Here is a 24,086-nt window from a genome sequence, read left to right on the forward strand (position 1 = left end):
TGAGAGCAGGCGTACATCAACATACAATTTAGCATGACCCTCTAAATCAAAGATGTTGAACTCTTGGCAAAACATTCACTATGTACCTCTACTCCACACCCATTACGGCAGTGCTCATGATTCTGCTGGTAAAAGTGGTTATATCGGGTACCAGGTTTCGCGGAGTCCCTCCATCAATTCCATATATTCATACACAAAGACTCCCTTCTTCGTATGAAGCTGAAACTTTGGATCGCCGCGAAATGCAGCTCGGTCGCACATCCTCTCGTCGCATAGCTCGTCATATTTCTGAAGGGGTGCCTGCGTAAATCGTATTGATTCGCGGAAGCGGAGTGATATTCTTCGCGTTATTCGCTTTGAGAATGAAATGTTGTTTTCTTCATTGTCAGACAGGATACTCAACTTATCATTCTCCAAGCCGAGAGCACCCAAGTGCTCAACAAGAAACTGAGCATCATTGCCGCTAAAATTGTGGAAGAAGACGGGGATTCGTCATCACAAATTGTATTTCGGGTTGCATGTGTTGCAAGTTGCACCGCGGAACTTCTCCCTTAGATGACAGTGGTATCTAGGTGGAGTTTCAACTTTACTATTCAAGACATGTCGCAGGTATGACATTTAACTGCCAGCTTATACGAGGGGTACCGAAAATATACCAAATTATTTTTTAAAAGCTATATGTTTCTGATTTGTCTATTAACCAGCCTTATCCCCTCAAAAATACTGTGCATTCAATATAATACATTTGTTCCACCGGTGCTCCGACTGTTCCAAACATTTTTTTGTAATCGTTTATATAAATGGCTAACAGCTCCTCCTTCGTTATTTTCTTGATTTCTTCAATGTTGTCAAATCGGTGTCCTTCCATGCCGCTTTTCATGCCATTTTTCGCCAAAACTAACATGGATGGCTGTGTGTGCAGGTGCGTTATCGTGGTGGAAGAAACAGTCTTCTGTCTGGCACAAATTCGGTCTCTTTTGACGAACACTGTCGCGCAATCGTTTCACGACTTCAATGATTGATTAACGGTCTGACCTTGGTGAGAAAACTGACTCAACTACGCCCTTGGCATCAAAAAAGCAAATCAGCATTCTTTTGATGTTTGACTTCATGACATTCTTTTGGATGGGGTGACGATGATGTCTTCCATTGGCTTCACTGTTGGCTTGACTGTTGCTTTGTTTCAGCGTTGTAAGCATAGCACTATGACCCATCACCAGTAATGACTTTCGACAGAATATCTGGATTAGTTTCAAGCTGTTGTTTCAAAGCATGACATGCATCACCTCGACGTTCCATTTGATTGTCAGTCAGAACCCGAGGAACAAACTTGGCAGCAACCCATTTCATTCCCAAACGTTCCGTTGAAATTCAATCAATTGTGCTCCAAGATAACTCACCAATCTCTGCCGTTGATCAATTGTTTGACAATGATCTATGAGAAAAATCTGTCGAATGTGTCAACATTTTCGTCGTTTCAGGCGGTTGCTGAATGATCAGAAAGAGTTTCGCTACCAATCGACATGACAACATTTTTAAATCGAGCAGACCATACATACACTTGACTTTTTCCTATAGCGTCAACTTGGTAGGATTTTTTCAACATTAAAACTGTTTTAGCAGAGTTTTCACCGATGAGAAAACAAAGTTTCACAGCTTCACGTTGTTCTCTTAAACTTTCTGTTATAAAAAACGAAACAATAACGAACCAGAGGTTGCAAGAACAATGACAGCAAATGATCAGAACAAGCCAATTCGACAACACAGGTGGCACGGACCTGACAAAGAGTTGCGCTTTACATGCCTAACGGCAGAAATGCGTACTACAGAAGCTCCACCCATAGCAATTTTACTCTTTCTTTTTCCTGCGTGGTCTTTGGGATGTTTCTGTTATGAAGGAGATTATCATCCCACGCAAATTGTTCGGGCACAGGAGCAACCATCTACTAGGATTAAATCACAGACACGAGTCAAATTTGTTGCGATTGTAATCATACCAGCATACAACGTGGTACCATGCTGCATAGGATACTTACTGTTTTGTGAAAGAGGCGTTGGAACCTCCTTCAGAACGCGCCACAGGAACAAGTAAACACAGAGTCAGTGTTTACAGCAAAGGGGCATAGTTCATGGCAGATGGCGTTCTTACATTTAAGAAACATTTTATCCTGAGTGGGGATTTCTACATGTACCAAATCCTGAGCAGTCAATCAGTTGTCTTTTTAAATACTCCTACTTAGTAATAGAGTTGGGACGTTTTTGGTTAAAGTGCCCTTTACGCTCTTTTATACACGACTGGGAGGAAAATGACCAGCTAATTTGGAAAGTCAGAGAGGTCCCACTACTTTGTTTTACGTTTCTTGTCTTGGTTTTCTTCTCATCCACACACAGACTGTAAAAGTGAAACGAGTAATTACATTCTACCTCAAGAATTTTGATAGGTATAGAATTGTGAACAGGCAATGAGATACCTTCAAAGTATATTGCCTGAAGACATTAGATTTTTTATGTATCTGTAAGATGTGCGTATTCTGGTAATTTCTATCACAAGCCAGAAGCAATCATGAGAAGTATTCATCCTTCAATCGACATACATGCATTTCTACTGGTAATATGATTTGGGAGAGGAATGACACTGTACCTGTCATTAACTGCATCAAAAACATCATACATCAAGGTGGAATAGGCAGCTGACCACCTTACCACAGCCCCTTCCGTTCAAAAAAGGCTTTCTGTGACGCTCTCGGTAAAGTTCCACACTACCTCGCAGTTGACATGTCCTGCGGTATCACGCCATCATTCCCCCACAGTTTAACGAAACCTGTCCCTGCAGCATCAGTGCTGCCTTTTCTAGAGGGGTGCAATGGCTCACAATAGAGAACCATATTGCACCTCATGGCGGGGTGCCATTGGGCACTGATGCTTTCCGGGAGCACTCCGTCCATTACTGCACGAAGGAATGTGGATAGATCGGGAACTCCAGCATTAACTTTATCGAGGCGAGACTGTAAGAGCCTGTCCCTGAAAATTCCACTATTCACAGGGTAGTCTAATGTGGCTGTGTGATTTACATGCTGTTGGTGAACAACGCAGGCTGTGGGCTGCTGCTGCTAGACGCATGGTTGGGTGACAGCAATGACGTCGACGGCGCCTCTGCTACCACTAGGGAGGGGGTGGTAACCTGACATCCCAGGATGAGGTGATGGTCATAACATTGACAACATTGCCCTGGTACTGCTAAGTCGGGGGCGGTAGGCTGACGGCCCTGGCTGAGGTGACAGAGACGTCGACGGCACCACCTTGCTACCGCTAAGTCAAGGTGGCGCAAACGCCGACTCCAACATCGGTAAAGGGTCTGGCCATTTTGTTGTGAAACCGCCTAATTGGACAACCGAGAGAGAAGAAGCACCACATAGAGATACAAGTAACAGGCATGTACCACACACCAATGATAATTAAATTCTAATAAGTACGTGGCGGTTCACCGAAAAAAGTGCTTTCAGGCCCTCATCAGCCTCGTTATTAATCGTAATACTAGGTCTGCTGTATTCTATTTTTTTCCGTTTCACTTCCCTTGCAATATCGGCACCAAATGGATCTCGAAAAAAGAACCACTCTACGCAACAATAAAAATAATTATTATTGTTGACAAAAGAAGTAATAATACGTACCTGCCTCTCAACGACTTGTGTTATCCTCCACCAGCTCTTAGAAGAAAATGGCGCCATTTACGCTTGCTGTGACTGACCAATGTCGATATGGTAACCTAAATAAGAAAAAAACAGGGAAAAACGTAAGTGCCACACAGAAACGTGAGAAAAGAGCACTGGTACATAATTTATAGAATTTTTTTTTACATTCGCCATTACGTAAACCATTAATGAGGAATTCAAATGCCTCATCATTCATAAGCGGTGACGTTATGCATGGAACAAAGTTGTCATCGTCTGACAAACAAGTGCATTTACCAGAGACTTCATCATCAGCTTCAGTTATTTATACACAGGCGGTACGTGCTCATAGGTGTGGATATGCATGTACCAGAAGAAGCAGACGTCTGCAAGTGCTGCCCGGTGTGGCCGAGTGGTTCTAGGGGCTTCAGTCTGGAACCGCGCGACCGCTACGGTCGCCGGTTCGAATCCTACCTCGGGCATGGATGTGTGTGATGTCCTTAGGTTAGTTAGGTTCAAGTAGTTCTAAGTTCTAGGGGACTGATGACCTCAGATGTTAAGTCCCATAGTGGTCAGAGCCATTCGAGTCGTCTGCAAAACCTAGTGCTTACGTTCGTGTAATCGTGGGAGCGGGAGGCGCACTTACCACTACGCATGCGCTTTTCGGGAGAGCAGGAGGTAAAAATACTTCACATACGGAAGTACCTGAAATCCAACACTGCTACTTGCGTATTTGCGTACTCGTAATCCAGTGACTCTCCATGTGCTGCATAAATGGTACCACCACGATGCTATAGCGTAATCTAACTGACTTTCTGTTCCCGCTGGTTCCTGCGAGTGCCTGATGGTACGACATCTTCAGCTCAGGGATGCGTCTGCTCGATAGAGCCTTTGGCGCTTCTTATTGTTGTGAGTAGTGCAGGGGAACGCTGTTACATGCTCGCCTATGGCCTGCAACTGTGGAGTTGGAAAATAGGAAGTGAATAAATAAATACAAAGCTCTGAAATGACAATTCATTTAAGAGTAAGCCAAGTGGTTAATAGTTGTGCATCTTGTGGAGCGTTCGTAAACTCATTTTGCCCGCATCTTTTCGTCATCACCTGCATGAGGGCAAGATATCCTTCTGTTTCCAAATTCTGGAAAGATGCACATTTATAAATTTCATGAAACCAGGAGATCATCTGACAGCTTTTGACATAAACTATGCTGTCTCTATAATCATACGCTTGGGGCGATGACACCACATCGTCATAAACCATCCGCTCATCGTCATGGCGATTTACGTGGTATAATCCAGTCAATTACACAGCTATTTTTTGGGTTTTAAGACGCAGTACTTACCTAAACTCTATGAGTAATTCAGCAACCGAGGAATACTTCGTTCGTACATGTCAAAGTCGGAGAATGCTAGGAACGTCATATTTTTAAATACAGATCGTCCGAACTCATCGTAAAACCTTTGTGTGTCTCGAACTACTTATGCTCACTGAGGCATCATTGTATGAACTGATGTATGTTGTGTAACGCCTCTACATTGACACCACACATTGTACAATTCGTGCTAGTGTTGCGTAGTTCATAAGACAGTTGTGTAGAATTAAAGCATAAGGTGTAGTACCCACAGGAAAGTTTTCGAATGATTCGAATTCAATATGTATCTCCACAATTCCAGTCTACAATGAATTGCGTTGCTTTCAACAATCTATCACCACTATGAATAAAAATTCGTTTACCTTTTGTGGGCTAAGCATGCATAAAAAACCATCTAAAGGCAGCCCATAAACGATTATGCTCCAGTGGAGCTGTAAGTTATCGTGCGGGAAGAGCTGAGAATTTTGGTGAACTTTGGCATTGTCAAATATGCTTGTTTCTTTTTCAGGGCTCTCCCCCCCTCCCCCCCCCCCCCACCCCCGCCCGCGTGTTTGCAGCACTAGAATAATAAAGCGAGGTCTTTCGAGTCTTAAGAGTCCATACTTGGCGAGGTGTCTGTGGACGTACTGGGTACTCAAACAATTTCCATGACGGGAAGTCAAGGGCAGTTGCACACCTGAATTCAGAACATGTAAAAGTTTCAGATTCTCATCAGAAAGTGATAGGGTGGCACCGTCCATATCAATTTACCTAGCACAAATTTATGCTCCTCTTCTCCTTGTATTAGTATGTATGTGTACTCTGTTCATCAAAATTCGATTGCTATCTTCAAAGAAGCCCATTAACATTTTGAGTGGAATGCATGAACTAAAGAAGTTATCTATCGATCCGTCTATGAACCATACTGCATTTCGTAGAGCTTTCATGTTCGATTTTGAGGCGGAGACGTATCTCTTGAATGTAAATACGACGTCTACCTTTTAGAAGCAGTCAATTTCAACGCTATTAATCTTATATCCAATTTCTTGAAACAGAAAAGAGACTGCATTACGTGTAATGCGCGATATTACTGGTTGCACCGTGGCTTTCTTAGGTGTAAATACCCTCTCTACATACAGCTTGGGCTAGGAAATAGCGGTCTATCTTGATGATGAATAATAATCTGTACCTCATCACTATTATTAAAGGTCGCTGAGGCAAATAATATTCTTGATTAATGATATGGTCGTCGTATTGAACTGGAGTCGTAACGTCGAGTTACGTCACTGCGACGTTTCAATATATTGTAGGGAAGTATACTGAACTTACGAATAAAACTCACTCACATCACCCGTGTCACCTAGTAGATTCCAAACCTTGACAACTAACAGGAGTAGCTTCATCATCATTCTCTAGCTTTATATCTATTTGTTCTTCTGTTTTCCCCACCTAAGTGTTTATTCTTGCTACAACATCCTGATACATCGGCTCCTCTGTCGATTCCCAGACCAGTGAAACTTTTCCAACTCTTGTCAAATTTTAAAATTGTTGGCAGATAATGTAAGGTTCAGGACAAAATTAACTGTTATCCTACCCACTACCCTTGCCACTTGCCATGCGGCTGCTGGGATTTCATACTGAAATACGCTTCCTAATTAGGAGTAATGTCCATAGGCCCACTGGAAACCCAAAGCCGTCTTACAATGAATTTTTTACAAGCAAGCATAATAAGATTACATTCGTGTGGAAGTTGTGAAGTTGAAAACAGCGAAACAACAAAAAGTTCACTCATAGGTTAACAGGGGTGTTGACGCAGACATGTTAAATGGTTTAGTATCCTTCAGTTCTCCACACATATAATAACCGTTTGAGTTAACATTGTTAAAGGATTCATACACTCATTTACATGAATTACATTACTAACCACTGACAAAAGTAACACTTGGCATTAGGTCTCTCTCAAATTCTAAATTCCCTTCATGGAGTGTTTTAACGGAATCACTCTCTGTAATAACTCGCTATTACAGACCATATCTTTGATACACTATCGATACATAATAATATTTTGTTATTATAGAGATAGTAGTACTAGTTAGCAGTAGAACTAGTAGTAATAGTAGTAGTATTCGTTGAAGTAGGGGCAGCCTTCCGTTGTGGCCGAGCGGTTCTAGGCGCTTGAATCCGGAACCGCGCTGCTGCTACGGTCGCAGGTTCCAATCCTGCCTCGGGCATGGATGTGTGCGATGTCCTTAGGTGAGTTAGGTTCAAGTAGTTCTAAGTCTATGGGACTGATGACCTCATATGTTAAGTCCCATAGTGCTTAGAGCCATCTGAACCATTTTTAAGTAGGAGCAGTTATAGTAGAGGAAATATAATAGCAATCTTCATCCGAAAAGTTTGGCGAATGGTGTCAAAAGATAAGTTACCGTTTAAAGCAACAGACGTATACTGGTCTACAAACTAATCACCATTAAATTCCACACAATTCTACCATAGACTGGTCAGCTGTTGGAAACTGTCAGAAAACGTTTCTTGTCGAATTACTTGATGCACCACGGTCACGTGCAACGTCGGCTAAAAGTTACTCTCAGACAATAGGTAATTTGTTGTTCAGTGCAAAAGTCAAACAACAAGCTATAACAAAAGGTGGGGTTCATAGAATCACATCCCGTGAGTGTCAGTCTTGCTACATTGGACAGACAGGGAGGTCAATCTGTACCAGGCTTAAAGAACACCACAGAAGCTGGAGATTGAAGAAGCCAGATTCAGTCTTAGCAGAAAATTGCCTGAACAATAACCAGAAATACACAATAGATGTACAAGTCCTGCACATAGAGGAAAAGGGGGCCAAACTCAACCAATTATAAGTTTTAGAAATAAAAAAACCGATGTGCATATCTCTATGCCTATTATGAAACGAACAAACCCAATGAAGTTATTCACCTCTTATAGATGGGATCACAACACCAGGATAGAAGCAAAACTTTGCGTCCATCGGAGTTAAAAAGTTTTTGACGATGTGTCAGTTTTGTCTGGTCATTGCAGTGTAATTGCTGAATGTGTAATAACTTTTGTAATTTGTTAAAAAATCGTCATTGACGTAATTGTACATTAAGCTGTGGATCGATACCTAAAGATGTTGAGATGTTTATCTTTACCTTGTCATACTTATCTGTGCATTATCATCTTTGGGAACCAGCAATGTACTTTAAAATGCGCTTATAACCCAAAACCTCGGTTGTGCAACAACATTTACAAAACAAAAATTGTAAAACAATGCCAAAAGTAGTGTTTCACTAAGAACCCACAGGTGACTCAATTAAAATAACACTTTCAGAGCTAATTAACTCGTAGAAACAGAAAGATGTCTACCAACGCCAAATATGGAAAATAAGGGGGTGTTGCAGAACATTCATCTTTTGTTGAGAGAGATAGTTGAGGAAACAGCCGTTTTGGTTCAAAATAGTTCAAATGGCTCTGAGCACTATGGGACTTAACATCTGTGGTCATGAGTCCCCTAGAACTTTGAACTACTTAAACCTACGTAACCTAAGGACATCACACACATCCATGCCCGAGGCAGGATCCGAACCTGCGACCGTAGCAGTCACGCGGTTCCAGACGCAAGCGCCTAGAACCGCACGGCCACACCGGCCGGCAGCCGTTTTGGACATCTAACAAGCTTGACCACGGAGCTTTGAGCGATGTCACAAAAGAAGATGACTGACAGTTTATAACCGATGTCAGTAACGTGTTGTAGCTAATGGTGATTGTTTTGGAAGTCAGCAAAGATATTTTGTTGTAACTCTTGTTTCGTGTACTTTCAAAGAGAAGCCACCAAACTTTTCACTGCAGCTTACCTTGTTAGTTCCAATACAGTGTTGGTGTGGATGATAACCGTGGATACATGAATATCTCGCTACAAGAGAAATTTTTGCATGTGTTATTGTAGTTACTGCTATTAACTATACGGCTGTGTCTTTTATCTTTGTTTAAGTAAACTGACAGATCTCGCAATCAATAAATTTCAACAATCTTTGCCGTACCACTCGAAGCTCATCCGAAAGAATCTCCTGTGAGAGGATTACGGCCAACATTTAGTACTGTTGGAAACCAAATCGAAGTCAAATATGAGGGCGTCGATCTATTTTGGAGTAGGTAGGATCATTATAGAAGAATGCAAACTATAGGCCGTAGGAGTAGACCTGAAGTCCTATACAAAGCTGACTGATTCCTGCAAATTTGTTTTGCATTGGAATGTGCTCCAAGCAGTAATGCAGTTGAACTGTAAATTATTCCCCTCAGTAAAAGCATTTAACGTTTTGGCTACCAATTTAAAAAACATAGTGGAAATATAAGAGAATCAATACTTATCTTTCTTTTTTCATAGAATGTTCCTTCAGTTGTCAACAAGTACTTCATTTCGCAGTTATTCTGCGTTCACTTTCGACAATTGTCAGGACGTCCAATACACTGGGGGCTTCGTCAGAATAACAGTTTCTGTTAAGTGAGTATAACGATTTGAGGACTGATGATGGACAGAGCTTTACACAACATCAAAGGCGAATGGCAACAGTTTATGCTAAGTCCATTTACGTGGCACAGCACAGTGTTCCGGATTTCCATCCCTAAAGAGGTCTCCTTTATTTGTGTTGCGGTCCGCTGCTCGTGGTCCGCTCGTGGTGTAGCCACGGGCCTGTTTGCCCACCAGATCATCCCAGGCAGGCCTGGGGTCGTGCCCTATTGCACACAGCCGTGACGTCACAGCACGGAGCTCAAGTCGGCCGGTAGGCTGCCTGTTGCTTCGAGTTCGCTTGTCACCGTAACAACAACCATTATTGTACTATCTGAACTGTAAATCACACAGCAAATGTCAATTAGTTTTGTCACCAATAGTGAGACTGCAGAGCTAGAGAAAATAGAGAACCGCATTTGAACTTCAACCTTACTTCAGTATCCCGATTATGCTACATAATGACATCATTCCAGGGGCGCAATATTCTTAGAAATATACAAATTTAAAATTAGACACGAACGTCCCGAATGTGTATGAATAAATTCGTATCCATATATATTTTTTTTCCACCGCGACTTGAGAACTTGCCACATTAGTAAATATTTGTGAATCAGAAAAATAGAGGGTAATTTTGCTCTTTGTTTTCGAACCAACGTTTACAAACGCAACCAGCTACCAATCTAGAAGCAACTGGTCATAATTTGTTCCCTGATAGACCGAAGTTCAATAGTACTGGCCTGTGTAAATCTGTACCTCAGCAGGATGGCAGTAACATTTGCCTATTCAGTCTTTAACAGGTACATTGATATACAGCTGACATCTCAAGTCGAGAGTGTTGGGAAACCGAGTGGATAGACCGTGTAGTGCCACTTTACTAGAGGTGTACAAATGTCACGGAAGCTGCTCGTCTTAGGTTACTGACATATACACATTTTGTGGGCCAGTATGAGGCAAATCATTGACCGCTTGTCTTTGAACTAAACTTGATAGTAAAGTATATTCCAACGCAAGAAACACTGTGCCCGTACAATACTCAGATAAGTTCCATGAATTGTGAATTCACCTCAAATGATCTACACTGAAGCGCCAAAAATATTCTGTGCCTGGACGCATGTTAATTCTAAGCCAAATCAATGGAGCCATAGAATTAAATGCTTTATCTGCATTGGTCTAAATCTTAAGGACTCAATATTATTAGATAAATTCCTGTCCCTTACCTCTTAAGCTGCCCAAAACAAATAGGGGAAATGTTTTTGGCTAAGAGAAAGTTGCAATTACAGAAGACGAAGAAGAATTGTGTTTTGCTACTGGATAAGCTGCGGAAATCTAACAATGTATGAATAATTTCCACAAATACTAACGACAGGTAATTTATATTAGGCAGGTTGGCTCGTTGCCTGTGTTCACTCTCAAAGGTTGTTTGTAAATAGAGCTTCCGTATTTACAGAGTCATTCTTTCCTAAGCAATAGCATATTCTGATAAATGTCTGTACTGTATCGTCCGTGTAGCAGTAACGGGCCTAGTGAGATGAGGTCCATGGCTATAATCTCCGTCGCGATACCTTTTTTAAGTAATTGGTAGTTTTCATGCTTCAGTAGGTCTGTCCTAGGATAGTTGCTTAAACACGTGACAGCAGCTTTTACCACCGACCTATCTAATTATGATATTATATCAGCATTATTAGCCCTGAAACTGACAAACGATAGGGCAAGTTCTTTCATATTTATACTATCTAAGTTAAGAACGGCGATTACAGTTTATCGATTTGCTGAGTCTTTTCGTTCTTCGATTACTGATGTTTCATGCATCATTGTACAGGGTTTTCGATTAATACATAGCGATCGCAAATTCGATTCCAACCTCTATCACTGTTCTCAGTGAGTATAACGAAATATCGATGCGAAGATTTCTGATCAGATGACTTCTAATACACACTTCTGACCTAGTCTTTCCTACTTAGGTATGTGCGAAGTTTGTAAAACACCTTTGCTACTTAAGGCGAAGATTAGGACGTCAAAAGAAAACGGTGGATTATGGATTGCAAATGTATATACACTGATGGCCCTACCTGGCCAAATAATCTTTACGCTACTTTTCTCAGCCAAACGTTTTAGCGATAAAAGTTGTATAGACTTTGGTATAGATATATGTTAACAGGAGGATGCTATAATCGAGCATGGGTCATCAGGGGAAGGAATTACTGAGAATGTACGTCTAGAGCACAGAATTGTACAGAAGTAAATCACGGAAAGTGGGGGAACCGGGAGAAAACAGAATCAGAGCGTTGGAGGTTTGGCACTATAGAAGATTTCTGAAAATTTGATGGACAATACAATGAATTTTTTTTAACTTTAACTGTTCGACCGGCTGGACTCTTCACATTGGCGGCAGCAGGAAGATGACAAAAATATCATGGCAATGTGGTTGTTTAGATTAATGATTAAAACTAAGTTCGTGGACTGTCGAATGAAAACAACTATCGGAAATATTACATTCCGTTGAAAGTCATGCGCAGAAGACGTCGTTGTAGAGTGGAAAAACTTGGTGACAGAGGTCCTTGAAAGTATTAAATTCTAACGCAACAAATGATGTGCATTACAATAATAATGAGAATCGGATTTTGTACAAAAGAAAATTAGGTTGCAGGTTCGACTTGCGAAAAACCGAAATAATTTGACAGCTAGTGGACGGGCGAGCTTATCACGTCACCAAACCGTCATCTATCACCACCTTAATTAGCTGAAATATATAAACATAAACTTTACATAATATAATACTAGTAGGAACTGATGACTCTGTTAATAAATGATAAAAAGGCTAAACTTGTTTGTGCTTATTGTTGAAATCAAATTACAAATAATAAAATGTACATTGTCCTGCAGGAATGGCGGACTGAATACAAAAGGGTATCCGAAAAGGGACTTAACTCCTTTCGTTGTTCTGTACACAACATAAGAGGAACGGAAGACTACCACATATGTGTCTGTGTTACGTTTCTAAGATATAAGTTTCGCTGTAAACTCAAAATGATTCATTGAGGTTGACGTTACTAATACAATGATTCCTTACAATACCCGCTTGAATAGCGAAGGCGATGTCTAATACAATTTGTTTATCTGTTCTGCACAATTCAGATAAAGGCTGAGTGTATGCATGAAATCCAGAATCAAAGTCGACAAAGCATAGACATTTGGATTTAGCAAAAAATTCAACAGGAACACAGTGTTTTTTCACATATTGCATGTCTAACAAAAGGGTCTCTGTTGCTGTGCTATGTTGCTGAGGAACACATTAGATAACTTAATGCTTTAATAACGTCTGGAATTTTAGCCCCCCATACACACACACATCTGGATGTATCGACAGCAAACCTGAGAAAACTGCGACGGGACATTTAGGCGTTAACACATTACAAGTAACAGAAGTGATTGTTCATTGAAAAATTGAAATGCGTGCTACACTTCACAGATTTGAAAATCTTAATAGAGTTTTCTTTTTGAAATGCAGTTTGTCATAATACGTGTTCTACTAAGACAGGCGTTCTATGCTTTAACATTTTAAAGTCTTGACATTAATTCGCGTTTATGACAAAATTTTTATAAATATTTTTAATCAGGGTGAGTACATCATAGATCTATAGTTGCTGCGAATAGCCTAGAGTCTTCATTGTAGGACACACAAGGTGGTGACAGTAGAAGGATCGTTAGGGTTACATTCTGTTTTTATAGCAACAGGCGTTAAAAGGCAGAATCTTCATGTTAAGACACACAAGGTGGTGACAGTAGAAGGATCTTTAGGGTTACAGTCTTTTTCTACAGCAACAGGCGTTAAAAGGCATGAAAAGGTGTGAGATACTAGACTGAAGAACTGGTTGGATGTTCCCCTAGCCGCTGACCATGGGTGATGGAGTAAATGACAAAGTTCAGGAGACGTTGTCGGGTGTGATGGGACTCTTGTGACCACGTTCGTGACAGAAAGGTCGTCAACTAGAACAGTAAACAGGAAGTGTCTGCGTAGATCTGGTTACGTTTCATGGTAGCCTCCGACAGTTCCCCGTTACCAGGTTACACTAAAACCTTATGCCATAGTATTTCTACTTCGTAATGTACGACCCACATAGACTATACTGAAAGGAATTTCTTCGTTATTATACAAATAAATTTCTTACACAATAGATTTTACAAATAAATTTTATATATATATATATATATATATATATATATATATATATATATATATATATATTGGAAGGATCCGCGCTTAACAAGGGGAATGGGGATAGTGTGTGTGTGTGTGTGTGTGTGTGTGTGTGTGGGAAGAGAGTGGGAGGGGGAAATCGTTCCCTTTCTCATCCAGATTCTTATTACCGTCCAGTACTGGATAGTAGAGACAGTTTTATATTGTTTTATATTCATTCATCAAATCAGTAACGACGGCGCACTCACCATTTATGGCGTCGTTCAAGCTTGGCACTTGCCCGTAGAATGTTTAACCACGACACTATGTCATTGTACCTCCTGCGTGTGGAACATCAGAGTTTTTACTGTGTGGGAAAGTGTGCGAAAGGGTATCAAACTCCACAGTAGGAAAACTTCATCTTCTTGCGTTACACCAGAAGTAGATTGCGCGTTGCCTAGTTCATCCCAGATAAGTGAAAAACTATTTGTAGAGCTCGCGTTGGTGCTAGGTTTTGTTGTCCATATGAATGCCTCTTAAGACAGTGCTAATTTCACTGTGGCTCGACTGTTCATGTTGTGTGCTCATCAGCGTCCCATATCTGTATCTCGTGTTCATTAACACAGTCACAGGTTTTTACCTGTGTTCACTATACAGAGTACGTCAGTATAAGTCATTTACCCTTCTTGCATTCATGCCACCGCTGTGGCACTATGGATACCAAGTGTTCTTCATAAAGCATTTGATAGGTTCATGTTTACAGAAAGAAGTATGTACATCCTTCTGTATGAATCTTTGACACACTTCTCTACAGAAATAAGCACCCAGTCCTCGAAACAGTTTTCTCTTTACGATGCTGACCTGACTTCATATAACCCCGCATTGTGGAAGTACCATCTTTTGTATAGGCCAGAACAGAACAGGCTATTTATAGGACAAAAAATTAACCCATGTGTAGAATGTTTAACCAAAGCCACAAGCGGAATTCAGAAAAGAACAATGAGGAGAACAAAAATCCGCACTCAAAGCGGCGCAGATCATATACTTTGAACTCATGCGGAGCTAGAATATCTGTGATCTTTGAGAAACAGCTTACATGGCTAATGCTAATATATATATGGCTCTGAATACTACTAACACTGAATTAAATTTAGTAACATTTAGTAGCATTTTAGTAACATGGCGTGTGAGGTATTAACAAAAATTTTTGCTAATTTAAGTAAGCCGTTCTTAGCAAAGCTTCTGTCTCTTCTGTTCCAGAGGCGCTGGAAAAACACATAAAGATATAATACTCGGAACTATACATTAAGCACCACAAACACGGCAACAGACTGTTCACAGAGGGAATAATCAACTCATTCAGACCCATAAATACAAATGTAAGCATGCTAATCTTCCCTTGAACAGCGTGATTTCATCACTATTACACAATGGGTCGATGTAAGCACCTCATTCATCACCGCAAGAATTAGGTTTTCTATCCAATAACCCACAGTTGCTTAATTTCTTACAGTAGTGCTAAAGTGTCAATTGACCTTACATTAGTAATTACGTACATATAACAGTAATTGTTTGAATAAACTTCCCAGTGAAGTGCTTGGCAGTGAGTTCACTTGATATGTACTACTAGTATGTGTGAATTAACTTCGCCTAAATACCGCTAACGTAAATATTCTCTTTGTAATGAATACGCAGGTACCGGTAGTACTGATCTCGTAGCATTCATTCCGTCCATATAGATACTTCACTTGCTAATGGCTCTAAAAAATTTCTAGTATCATCAGTTTAAGTAGAAACATATCACATAAGTTTCAGGAAACTCATCATTCATGCTAGTTTCTTTTAAGATCCTGGTAGTCATTAAAACCATTGATTTTATTGCTTTCACAGGTCTGCGACATAAAAATTGTTTCAAATTTATTAAGTGATTTTTATAGTATTTACAACGCTGATTTCGGGAAAAATAGTTTTCACAAAATGCTTGTCCATTTTTAGCTTTTTTCGAAATTTCAGCACTCTAGTGAGTTTGAATTTTGGTTTTTAGGATCTGCATGAAGTGTTACTTAGCCGTTTTTATACTATATATACGTAAAAGAAAGCGTTATTAGGGGAAACCATTAGTATATTCGTGTGAGTGCCTATATGTCATGCTGCCACTTTCCCCGCCATCACTAAGCAGTGAGCTTCTGCTACTTTCCTTCATTTCACAATACCTCTTCACTCTGTGCTGTTAAAGTGTTGTTGTCACTATTGCTATGAAGTACTGACTGTTTTCTTGTGTTGTTAAGTTGTTTGATGGACAATGGACAATGGCTACCAGAGGATGTATAAACTCGTCAGATTGCTTCTGCTACATTTGTGGTAACTACACCGGAAAAAAGCAACAGATAATCATTCCCGATTTTGTTGAAAAGGTATATTTCGCCTATTTTGGTATAAAGTTAGGCGATCAAGATAATTCTTCGGCCCCACACAAAGTTTTTGAGTGTGTGGTGAAGAAATGAGGCAATGGTTTCAGTGAAAAGCAGTGCTCATGTTTTGGAATACCAATAGTTTGGAGGGAGGCCAAAAATCATAGTGATGACAGCTATTTTTGTTCTTTCAACGTACGAGGTTTCAGTTTGAAAAACAAAAAGGACATTTCCTACCCCACTCGCCCTGTTCCTCATCGACTTGAAGTATCAATACTCTCTCCTCCAGATTCTTTGGATGAAAGAGATGAACACGAGCCATTGGCTCAGCAAGGTGATAGTGAAGAGGACAGAGATTACTACTATTCTGGCACATCCGATCCCATTCCATTCTCACTATATGAACTGAATGATTTAGTTAGAAACCTAGGCCTTTCTATGGAATCGGCAGAGGTTTTAGGATCTGGATTGAAAGATAAACATATTTTGGCTCCGGGTACATCCTGTTCTTGGTATCGATTGAGGGGAAAGGAGTTTGTATCTTTCTTCCCCCAAGAAGGTGACCTGGTGTTTCGCAGTGATGTTCCTGGACTTACGGCGCGTTTCAAAATAGAATATGCTCCTGATGAGTGGGAACTTTCCATTGATTCTTCAAAAAGAAGCCTTAAAGCAGTACTTCTATACAATGGCAATAAGTATGCTTCTATACTAGCTGGACACTTGGTTCACTTGAAGGAATGTTACGAAAACCTTGAACTCGTTTTAAGCAAACTCTGCTATTCAGACCACAAATGGACTCTACGTGGTGATTTAAAAGTGATTTAAATGCTGCTTGGTCAACAAAGTTGCTATACAAAGTTCCCTTGCTTTCTCTGTGAATGGGACAGTAGAGACAGAAAGCAACACTACATAAAAAGAAGCTTGGCCCTCGAGAAAAACCTTACAGGTAGTGGTCCTTGTGGATCCCAAGACGGTGTTACTTCCACCACTACACATTAAGTTGGGGCTTATGAAACAATTTGTTAAGGCATTGCCAAAAGAAAGAGAGTGTTTCAGATATCTTTGTGGACAGATTTCCTGGTTTATCCGAGGCAAAGCTAAAGGAAGGAATCTTAGTCGGACTAGACATTAGAAAACAAATGAAAGGTCCTGACTTTGTGGACAAAATGGAAACAAAAGAAAGGGATGCATGGACATCATTTAAATTAGTTGTTACCGGTTACAAAAGAGATCCAAACTGCAAGACAATCGTCGCAGACATGCTCGACAACTTTCAGTAGCTGGGCTGTAATATGAGCTTTAAAGTTCATTTTGTCAACTCACATCTTGACTACTGCAAACCTTAGTGATGTAAGTAAAGAGCAGGGCGAAAAATTCCACCAAGACATCAAAGAAATGGAATGAAGATACCAAGGAAGATGGAAGTCAACATGATAGCTGACTACTGCTGGATGATAAAAAGAGATGATCCTCAACACGTCCATAGCCGGAAAAGCAATAAAAGAAGCTTCGACAGAAAAGGAAAGCGTTATTTTAAGGACTTATGAGCTTAAAGAGAAATGGAAGTGTACTGGAAATGTACTTTAGAAAATGATTTAAAAATGAAATAAAATTTTATAACGTTGGAATAAATGTGATAAATTGCTTGAATTTTATTATACACAAAATACTCCCTTTTTGTGAGAAAACCTAACGTGATAGAAAAAAAATGGATTACATTTTATAAGTCAGCGCTGAAAAGTACATAAAAGTCATTTATCAAAATTGAAACAACTTTCAAAAAATATTTTTTTGCACACCTGTGTTTTCAGGTTAGACCCAGAGGTCTTGATATGGAATTCTATTTTATAAACATCGTGGTATTAAAGCTGCCTTTCACTATTTCTTTTTCGAAGAAATGCACATTTCATGCGAGTTCTCTACAAAACATATTCCCCTACTTGGTATCCTCGCGTGGTAGGTTTTCCTCAACGGTGCTTTCCAGTGAGTGCGATTATTTTTTTCTCCCCAGGAACATTCTTGTCTCTGAAGATGTGTAAGTGAATCTGTCTATTCTGTCTTCTCTTTCTTCTTGTATACTATTGCAACTGGAGTGAACTGCATGGTGTACTATCGCAAATTTTTATGACCTGTGCACACAAATCGAAATATACTCTGCGTTCTCTCTGATGACTGTGTTAATACATTCGTATAAACAAGTTAAATTCACGAAAAATACGTTCTGATAAGCTACTTTCTTAAGGAAGTCGTCATATTAATATCTTTTTAAAATTGTATTTATGTACAAACGCTTTCCATGGCCTGCAATAGAATTTTGCAAGATAGCAGGCTATCCAACGGTTGGTATTGTTTACTTTTCTCTTAACAACTGAATCCACTGCAGTAGATTTTGTAACGTATAATTTAACACACATTGTTTGCCAGATATCGTTAGTAACCACCGCTTTGTAGGCCCAAGCGATGGAGTATGTACTCTGACAGTCTATGTCACTATTAAATTCATCTAAGTGTTAATATATCACATTGTTTATCCAATACATGGACATTTATTAAGAGTAATTCATTTAATTGTCTGTATTACAACGAATCAGTACTAGTAGACTCTGTGATCTTATCTTGTACTTGATGTTCAGTATTCTGAACATGACTACTTCATGAGGATGTATGAGTGACGTAAGTTCTCTCTATCATAAGAAACCTTACTTATAAGACTTGGCAGTGTCTCTCATGCTGTATTTTTGTTTTATTAAGTCAGTTACAATCATTTGGTATCGATGTCTAGAACACATTTGCCTGATTAGAAGTCGTTCACTGTGTTTTCTCCTTTAGTAAGTCAATGCCTGACATGCGTTGTACAATCAATCCAGTTGCAATTGGAAACAGGCATTTTATAGCTCCATTTCGTAATTCAGCTTCGACCTGTGATTGCATTTGGACATTTCGTGACTTAATGGTAACAGATCCAATGGTTGTATAATTTTTCATAGGAAATATTGGTACTTTTGTGAGCTCACTAATCTTATCAAACAAACTGGACAACATGAAATGAACCATGACAACTGTACCCAAAACATAGTAAGTGTCTGCCCTACAATAGCATCTAAAGTGGCATCTACAATCTCTTCATTCTCACTACAGCATTTGAAATGGACAGCAGTTAAAATTCTATAATGTCTATATCATTATTGAAATATACTAAATTTACTGGACTACATACGTTCAGATCAAGCCACAGCCAACGTTTGAGGGCACAATAGGGAAAAACTTAATTTGTTGTTTCTGATGTTTTAGGGCAGGGCTCTTCTGCGACCTAAATGATACGTGCAGCTGGATTCTACATTCACCAATCAAATTCAGTGTTAAATTCTGTACCAGAGCATCTAGCATGTTATTATTGCTGAACATGGCAAGCTGGTTACAGTTTATCATTTTGGAACTCTGCCGATTGCAGTTGTTGTCATGGTTCTAACAGTGTCCATTACCATTACCGCCCCCAGGGGCTCAGCATTCACTTGCTGGGTATGGGCTTGGCGACCCCAGGGTTCCTGAGGTGGGGACTGGTAAGCGCCGCCAGTCCCCTGTCACCGTAAGCTCTGGGCATACTTCAGCGACCACCGTGTGGCGCTGCGGTGGAACGTTGTGTGTATCAGGGAATGGGGATCTTGGCTTGACCGCCCGGATCACGAGGATGGAATAAACCTCTATAAACAACCCCTCAATCTCAAGGTGTGCTGCGCGCTGATGCGATGCTTGGCTGTTGAGGTGGAACAGTCGTTAGCGGGCAACCTCTGGGGGACCTGCCGTACCTCAGTTGTATAAGGCTTACCTAGGCTCGTGGGGCTCTGTCTAGGTGGACTTCTAGTTCCCTAGCTGCTCGTGGAACCGAGATGGATCCTTCGAAATACTCTTTTTCGCCTCCCAGCGGAAAGGGTGGGCCGCTGGAAGGTTCTAACACGCAGTCTCTGAAGAGGGCTCGTGCTGTCAGTCCTCCTGGCTGCGGCACATCTTTGACAAGTCAAGTCTTTAGTAACAAAATACATGCTGGTAATCAGAACGTGTTTCTCATTGTAAAACGGAAGGAGGGTAGTTTTGAGAGGTTTTCGCCTTTCTATATACAAAAGGGTTTGGAGGGCATCTATGGCTCCTTAAAATCAGTGAAGCATATGCGTAATGGGACCTTGCTAGTGGAAACTTCCACTTCGTAGCAAGCAACTGACCTCCAATCTGCTAAATGCCTTGGAGAGTATGCCATAGACACTGAACTGCACAGCACCTTGAATTATAGCAAAGGTGTTGTGACATGCCGGGATCTAGTCGACATTCCCGAGGACGAACTGCAACGTGACTGGACTCCGGAAGATATTGTTGATGTCCAACATATCATGACGAGGGTTGATGGCAATCTTGTCAAATCCGACTCGTTTATTTTGACTTTCAATAGCACTAAACTTCCTCAACATGTTAAAGAAGGCTTCCTTCGCCTTAGAGTGAGGCCTTATTTCCCGACCCCAATGCGCTGTTTTAAATGCCAGCGTTTCGGGCATACCACCTTAGGATGTAAAAGCGAAGTGACTTGTGGCAACTGTGGTAAAGCTGCTCATGAAGGAGTTGGTTGCTCGTATCCAGCCAACTGTATAAATTGCTCTGGAAACCACCCTGTTTGGAGTAGGGAAATAAAAACAACCCTGCGTATCCCCTATGGTGAGGCAATGCAACCTCCCACATTTGCTACATCTTTTGCATCCCTGGTTCAGAAGCCTACTCCAAAGGCCTCAGTGCTGACAGAGGTGGTGAATGTTGGCGCTAATACCTGAAGCTGTCGGTGCATTTGCAACGCAGCCCCTGTTACAGAGCCGGTAGCCCCTACTCGAACGGCAGACGAAGGTATAGTGGAGAGCTTGGGCCAGCCCCTGGCGCCTCCAACAGCTGAGGCTGTTTCGAAGCCCAGTACGGCCATTACCACTCCCACGTTGGCTCCCCCAAAGCCCACCAAAACGCAGAAAGCTCCTGTACAGCAGCAACAGCGGGTCAAATCCCGTGGTAAACCATCTCACCATGCGGATGTTGTTTTACGTGAGGCTTCATCTGACTCTTCCCCAGAGTTGATGGAATACGACGTATATGTGGGGCAATCATCTCGCCCCACGCCGGCCCCTCCACCTGCTGCGGTCTCCCCGCCCCGTCGGAGAGACAGGATGAAGGTGCTACCCCCATCATAGATGGCTCCCACACTTCAGTGGAACTTGCAATGGTTCAGGACGCATGTGGAGGAACTTCGTCTACTCTCTCAGGATATACCACTGTGTCTATGACTTCAGGAGACTTATTTCCATCACTCATACTCCCCTGAGCTACGAGGCTAAACTCTCCACAAAAAAGACGACATGCGTGGAGAGAGAGCTAGAGGAGGCGTAGGTATTTTCGTCAGGACGGACTACCACTCCTCGCCTCTCTCGCTCACGACGACTTTACAGGCCGTCGCTGTGTCCTTCCACATGCGTCATCCACTGATTGTATGTTCACTTTACTTGCCTCCACATAATGCACTTGATGAAGCGGCCCTCACCGACCTTCTTACACAGATCCCCCAGCCATTCATAATTTGTGGTGATTTTAATGCCCATAATGTGCTTTGGGGCTCTGCAATTACCTGCCCCAGAGGTCGAGCAATTGAGAGGCTTCTCCTGTCATCCTCTGCCTACTTGCTCAATGGAGGACAGACAACTCATTTCCGCAAAGCGACTGGGTCCTTCTCTGCCATTGATCTCTCGCTTTGCTCTCCAGTTCTTGCCGCCAGTGCTCAATGGGAAGTGGTTCCTGACTTGCACGGCAGTGATGATTTCCCAATCTGGATTCACCTGCCAGATGGCGTGGGCCCCGAAAGGAGACCACCAAGATGGGTGCTCAGTGGAGCCGACTGGACACTTTATAGCCGGTTGGCCCTGTTTGAACACTGTGCGAATGTTGAGGAGTAGGTGGATCATATCACCAAAACGGTCCACCACGCCGCTGCAGTCCACAGGCCATCGGAAGAGGCCTCCTGTCCCTTGGTGGAGTGCCGAGTGCCGCTCTGCAATCGAGACCAGGCGTGCGGCTCTGCGTCGGTTCCAGTGTTGGCTGACTGCTGAGAATCTTGCAGCCTTTCAGTTGGTGAGGGCAAGATGTCGCCGCATCATTCGAGAGAGCAAGAAGAGGTCGTGGCAACAGTTTTTGAACACCATTAATCTTCCAACAAAAGTTCCATTGTGTGGGAGACCATCATGAATATTTCTGGCAGACGATGGAGGTGCCCCATGGCTTCTGCAGTGAATAACGGCACTCTCCACACGGATCCGCGAGACATTGCCCAGATTATGGCAGCGTATTTTGCCACTGTTACTGCATCAGCCAGTCAGGATACGGGTTTCCAGCGCCATTGAGCGGTTGCTGAGAGGTGTAGTCTGGACTTCCAGTCCACCTCTCATGAAGCTTACAACTGCCCGTTATCTATGTGGGAACTGGATTCTGCATTGTCTGCAGCTCGTGACACAACCTCTGGTCATGACAGGATCCATTACAGTAAGCTGCGGCACCTCACAAGGCACAACAAAGAAATCCTCCTCGGACTTTTTAATGCCATTTGGACGTCAGGTCACTTTCGTGATTCGTGGAGTGAGTCAGTTTTGTTTCCTTTTTTAAAACCTGGGAAAGACTGCACAAGCCCGAGTAGCTACCGTGGTGTTGCCCTCACTAGTTGAATGGGAAAGACCGTGGAGCGGATGGTCAACCGCCACCTTGTTTGGATGTTTGAATCCCAACAACTCCTTAGTCGCTTTCAGTGTCGGTTCAGGAGGTTTCGTTCCACTTTCGATAACCTTGCACTCCTGGAGGTGGCTATACAACAAGCTTTCCTACGCCGTCATCACCTTCTAGGTGTATTTTTTGACATCGAGGAGGCCTACGATACCACTTGGAGGCGTCTCCTCCTGGAGCAGCTTCACGAACGTGGTTTTCGTAGTTGTCTTCCTCTTTTTATTCAGTCTTTCCTCTCGCCACGATATTTTAGATACCGAATTGGTGACGCTCTGTCTGATCGTTTTGAGCAGGAGAACGGTGTCCCTCAGGGTAGCGTTTTAAGTGTGACTCTCTTTGCCGTCGCTATTAATACCATTACGTCCATAGTGAAAAGTCCTGTCCAGTGTTCCTTGTTTGTGTATGATTTCTCTTTGTTTTGCTCTTCTTCAAGCCTTGCAGTGACAACGCGTCAGTTGCAACGTATTCTTAGACTTTTCGATGACTGGGCGCAGAAGAGCGGTTTTAAGTTTTCCACCGAGAAGTCCGTATGTGTTCGTTTTCACCGTTCTCATTCGCTTTTACCCTTTACTAAGTTGAGGATGGAGGATACTATTCTTACTTTTAAAGACACGGTGAGATTTCGGGGGCTCATTTTTGACTCCTTAAGTGGTTACCTCATCTTAAAAACCTGAAACGACGGTCACTTCAGGCTCTAAGTATTTTAAAATGTCTTAGCCACATGTACATGGGGAGCTGACAGGACATGTCTGCTCCAGTTTTAAAGGGCGTTTGTGCGATCTCAGTTCGATTATGGGTGCACGGTGTATGGGTCTGAGAGGCCTTCTTACATAAAGATGTTGGACGCTGTGCACCATGAAGGGCTTCGGTTGGCCACTGGTGCTTTCCGAACTAGCCCCATTCCAAGCCTCTGTGCAGAAGCTGGTGAACCGCCACTTCATATGCGGCAACGGCTACTTACAGTGCGCCAGGCGTATAAAACTTTGTCCACACCATGCACACCTGCATACTATACCACTGCTCAGCCTCCTCTGGCACTATTAATTCATAACCGGCAACGTGCGACGCAGCCCTATGGGATTCGCGCACAGGATTGCTTCGCTGCGATATCTATGGCTGGTCTTTTTGTTTTACGTCGCGGTTGGAGCAGATTTCCACCTTAGCTCTA

Source organism: Schistocerca americana, chromosome 3 (genome assembly GCF_021461395.2).
Source record: "Schistocerca americana isolate TAMUIC-IGC-003095 chromosome 3, iqSchAmer2.1, whole genome shotgun sequence".
Taxonomy (NCBI): domain Eukaryota; kingdom Metazoa; phylum Arthropoda; class Insecta; order Orthoptera; family Acrididae; genus Schistocerca; species Schistocerca americana.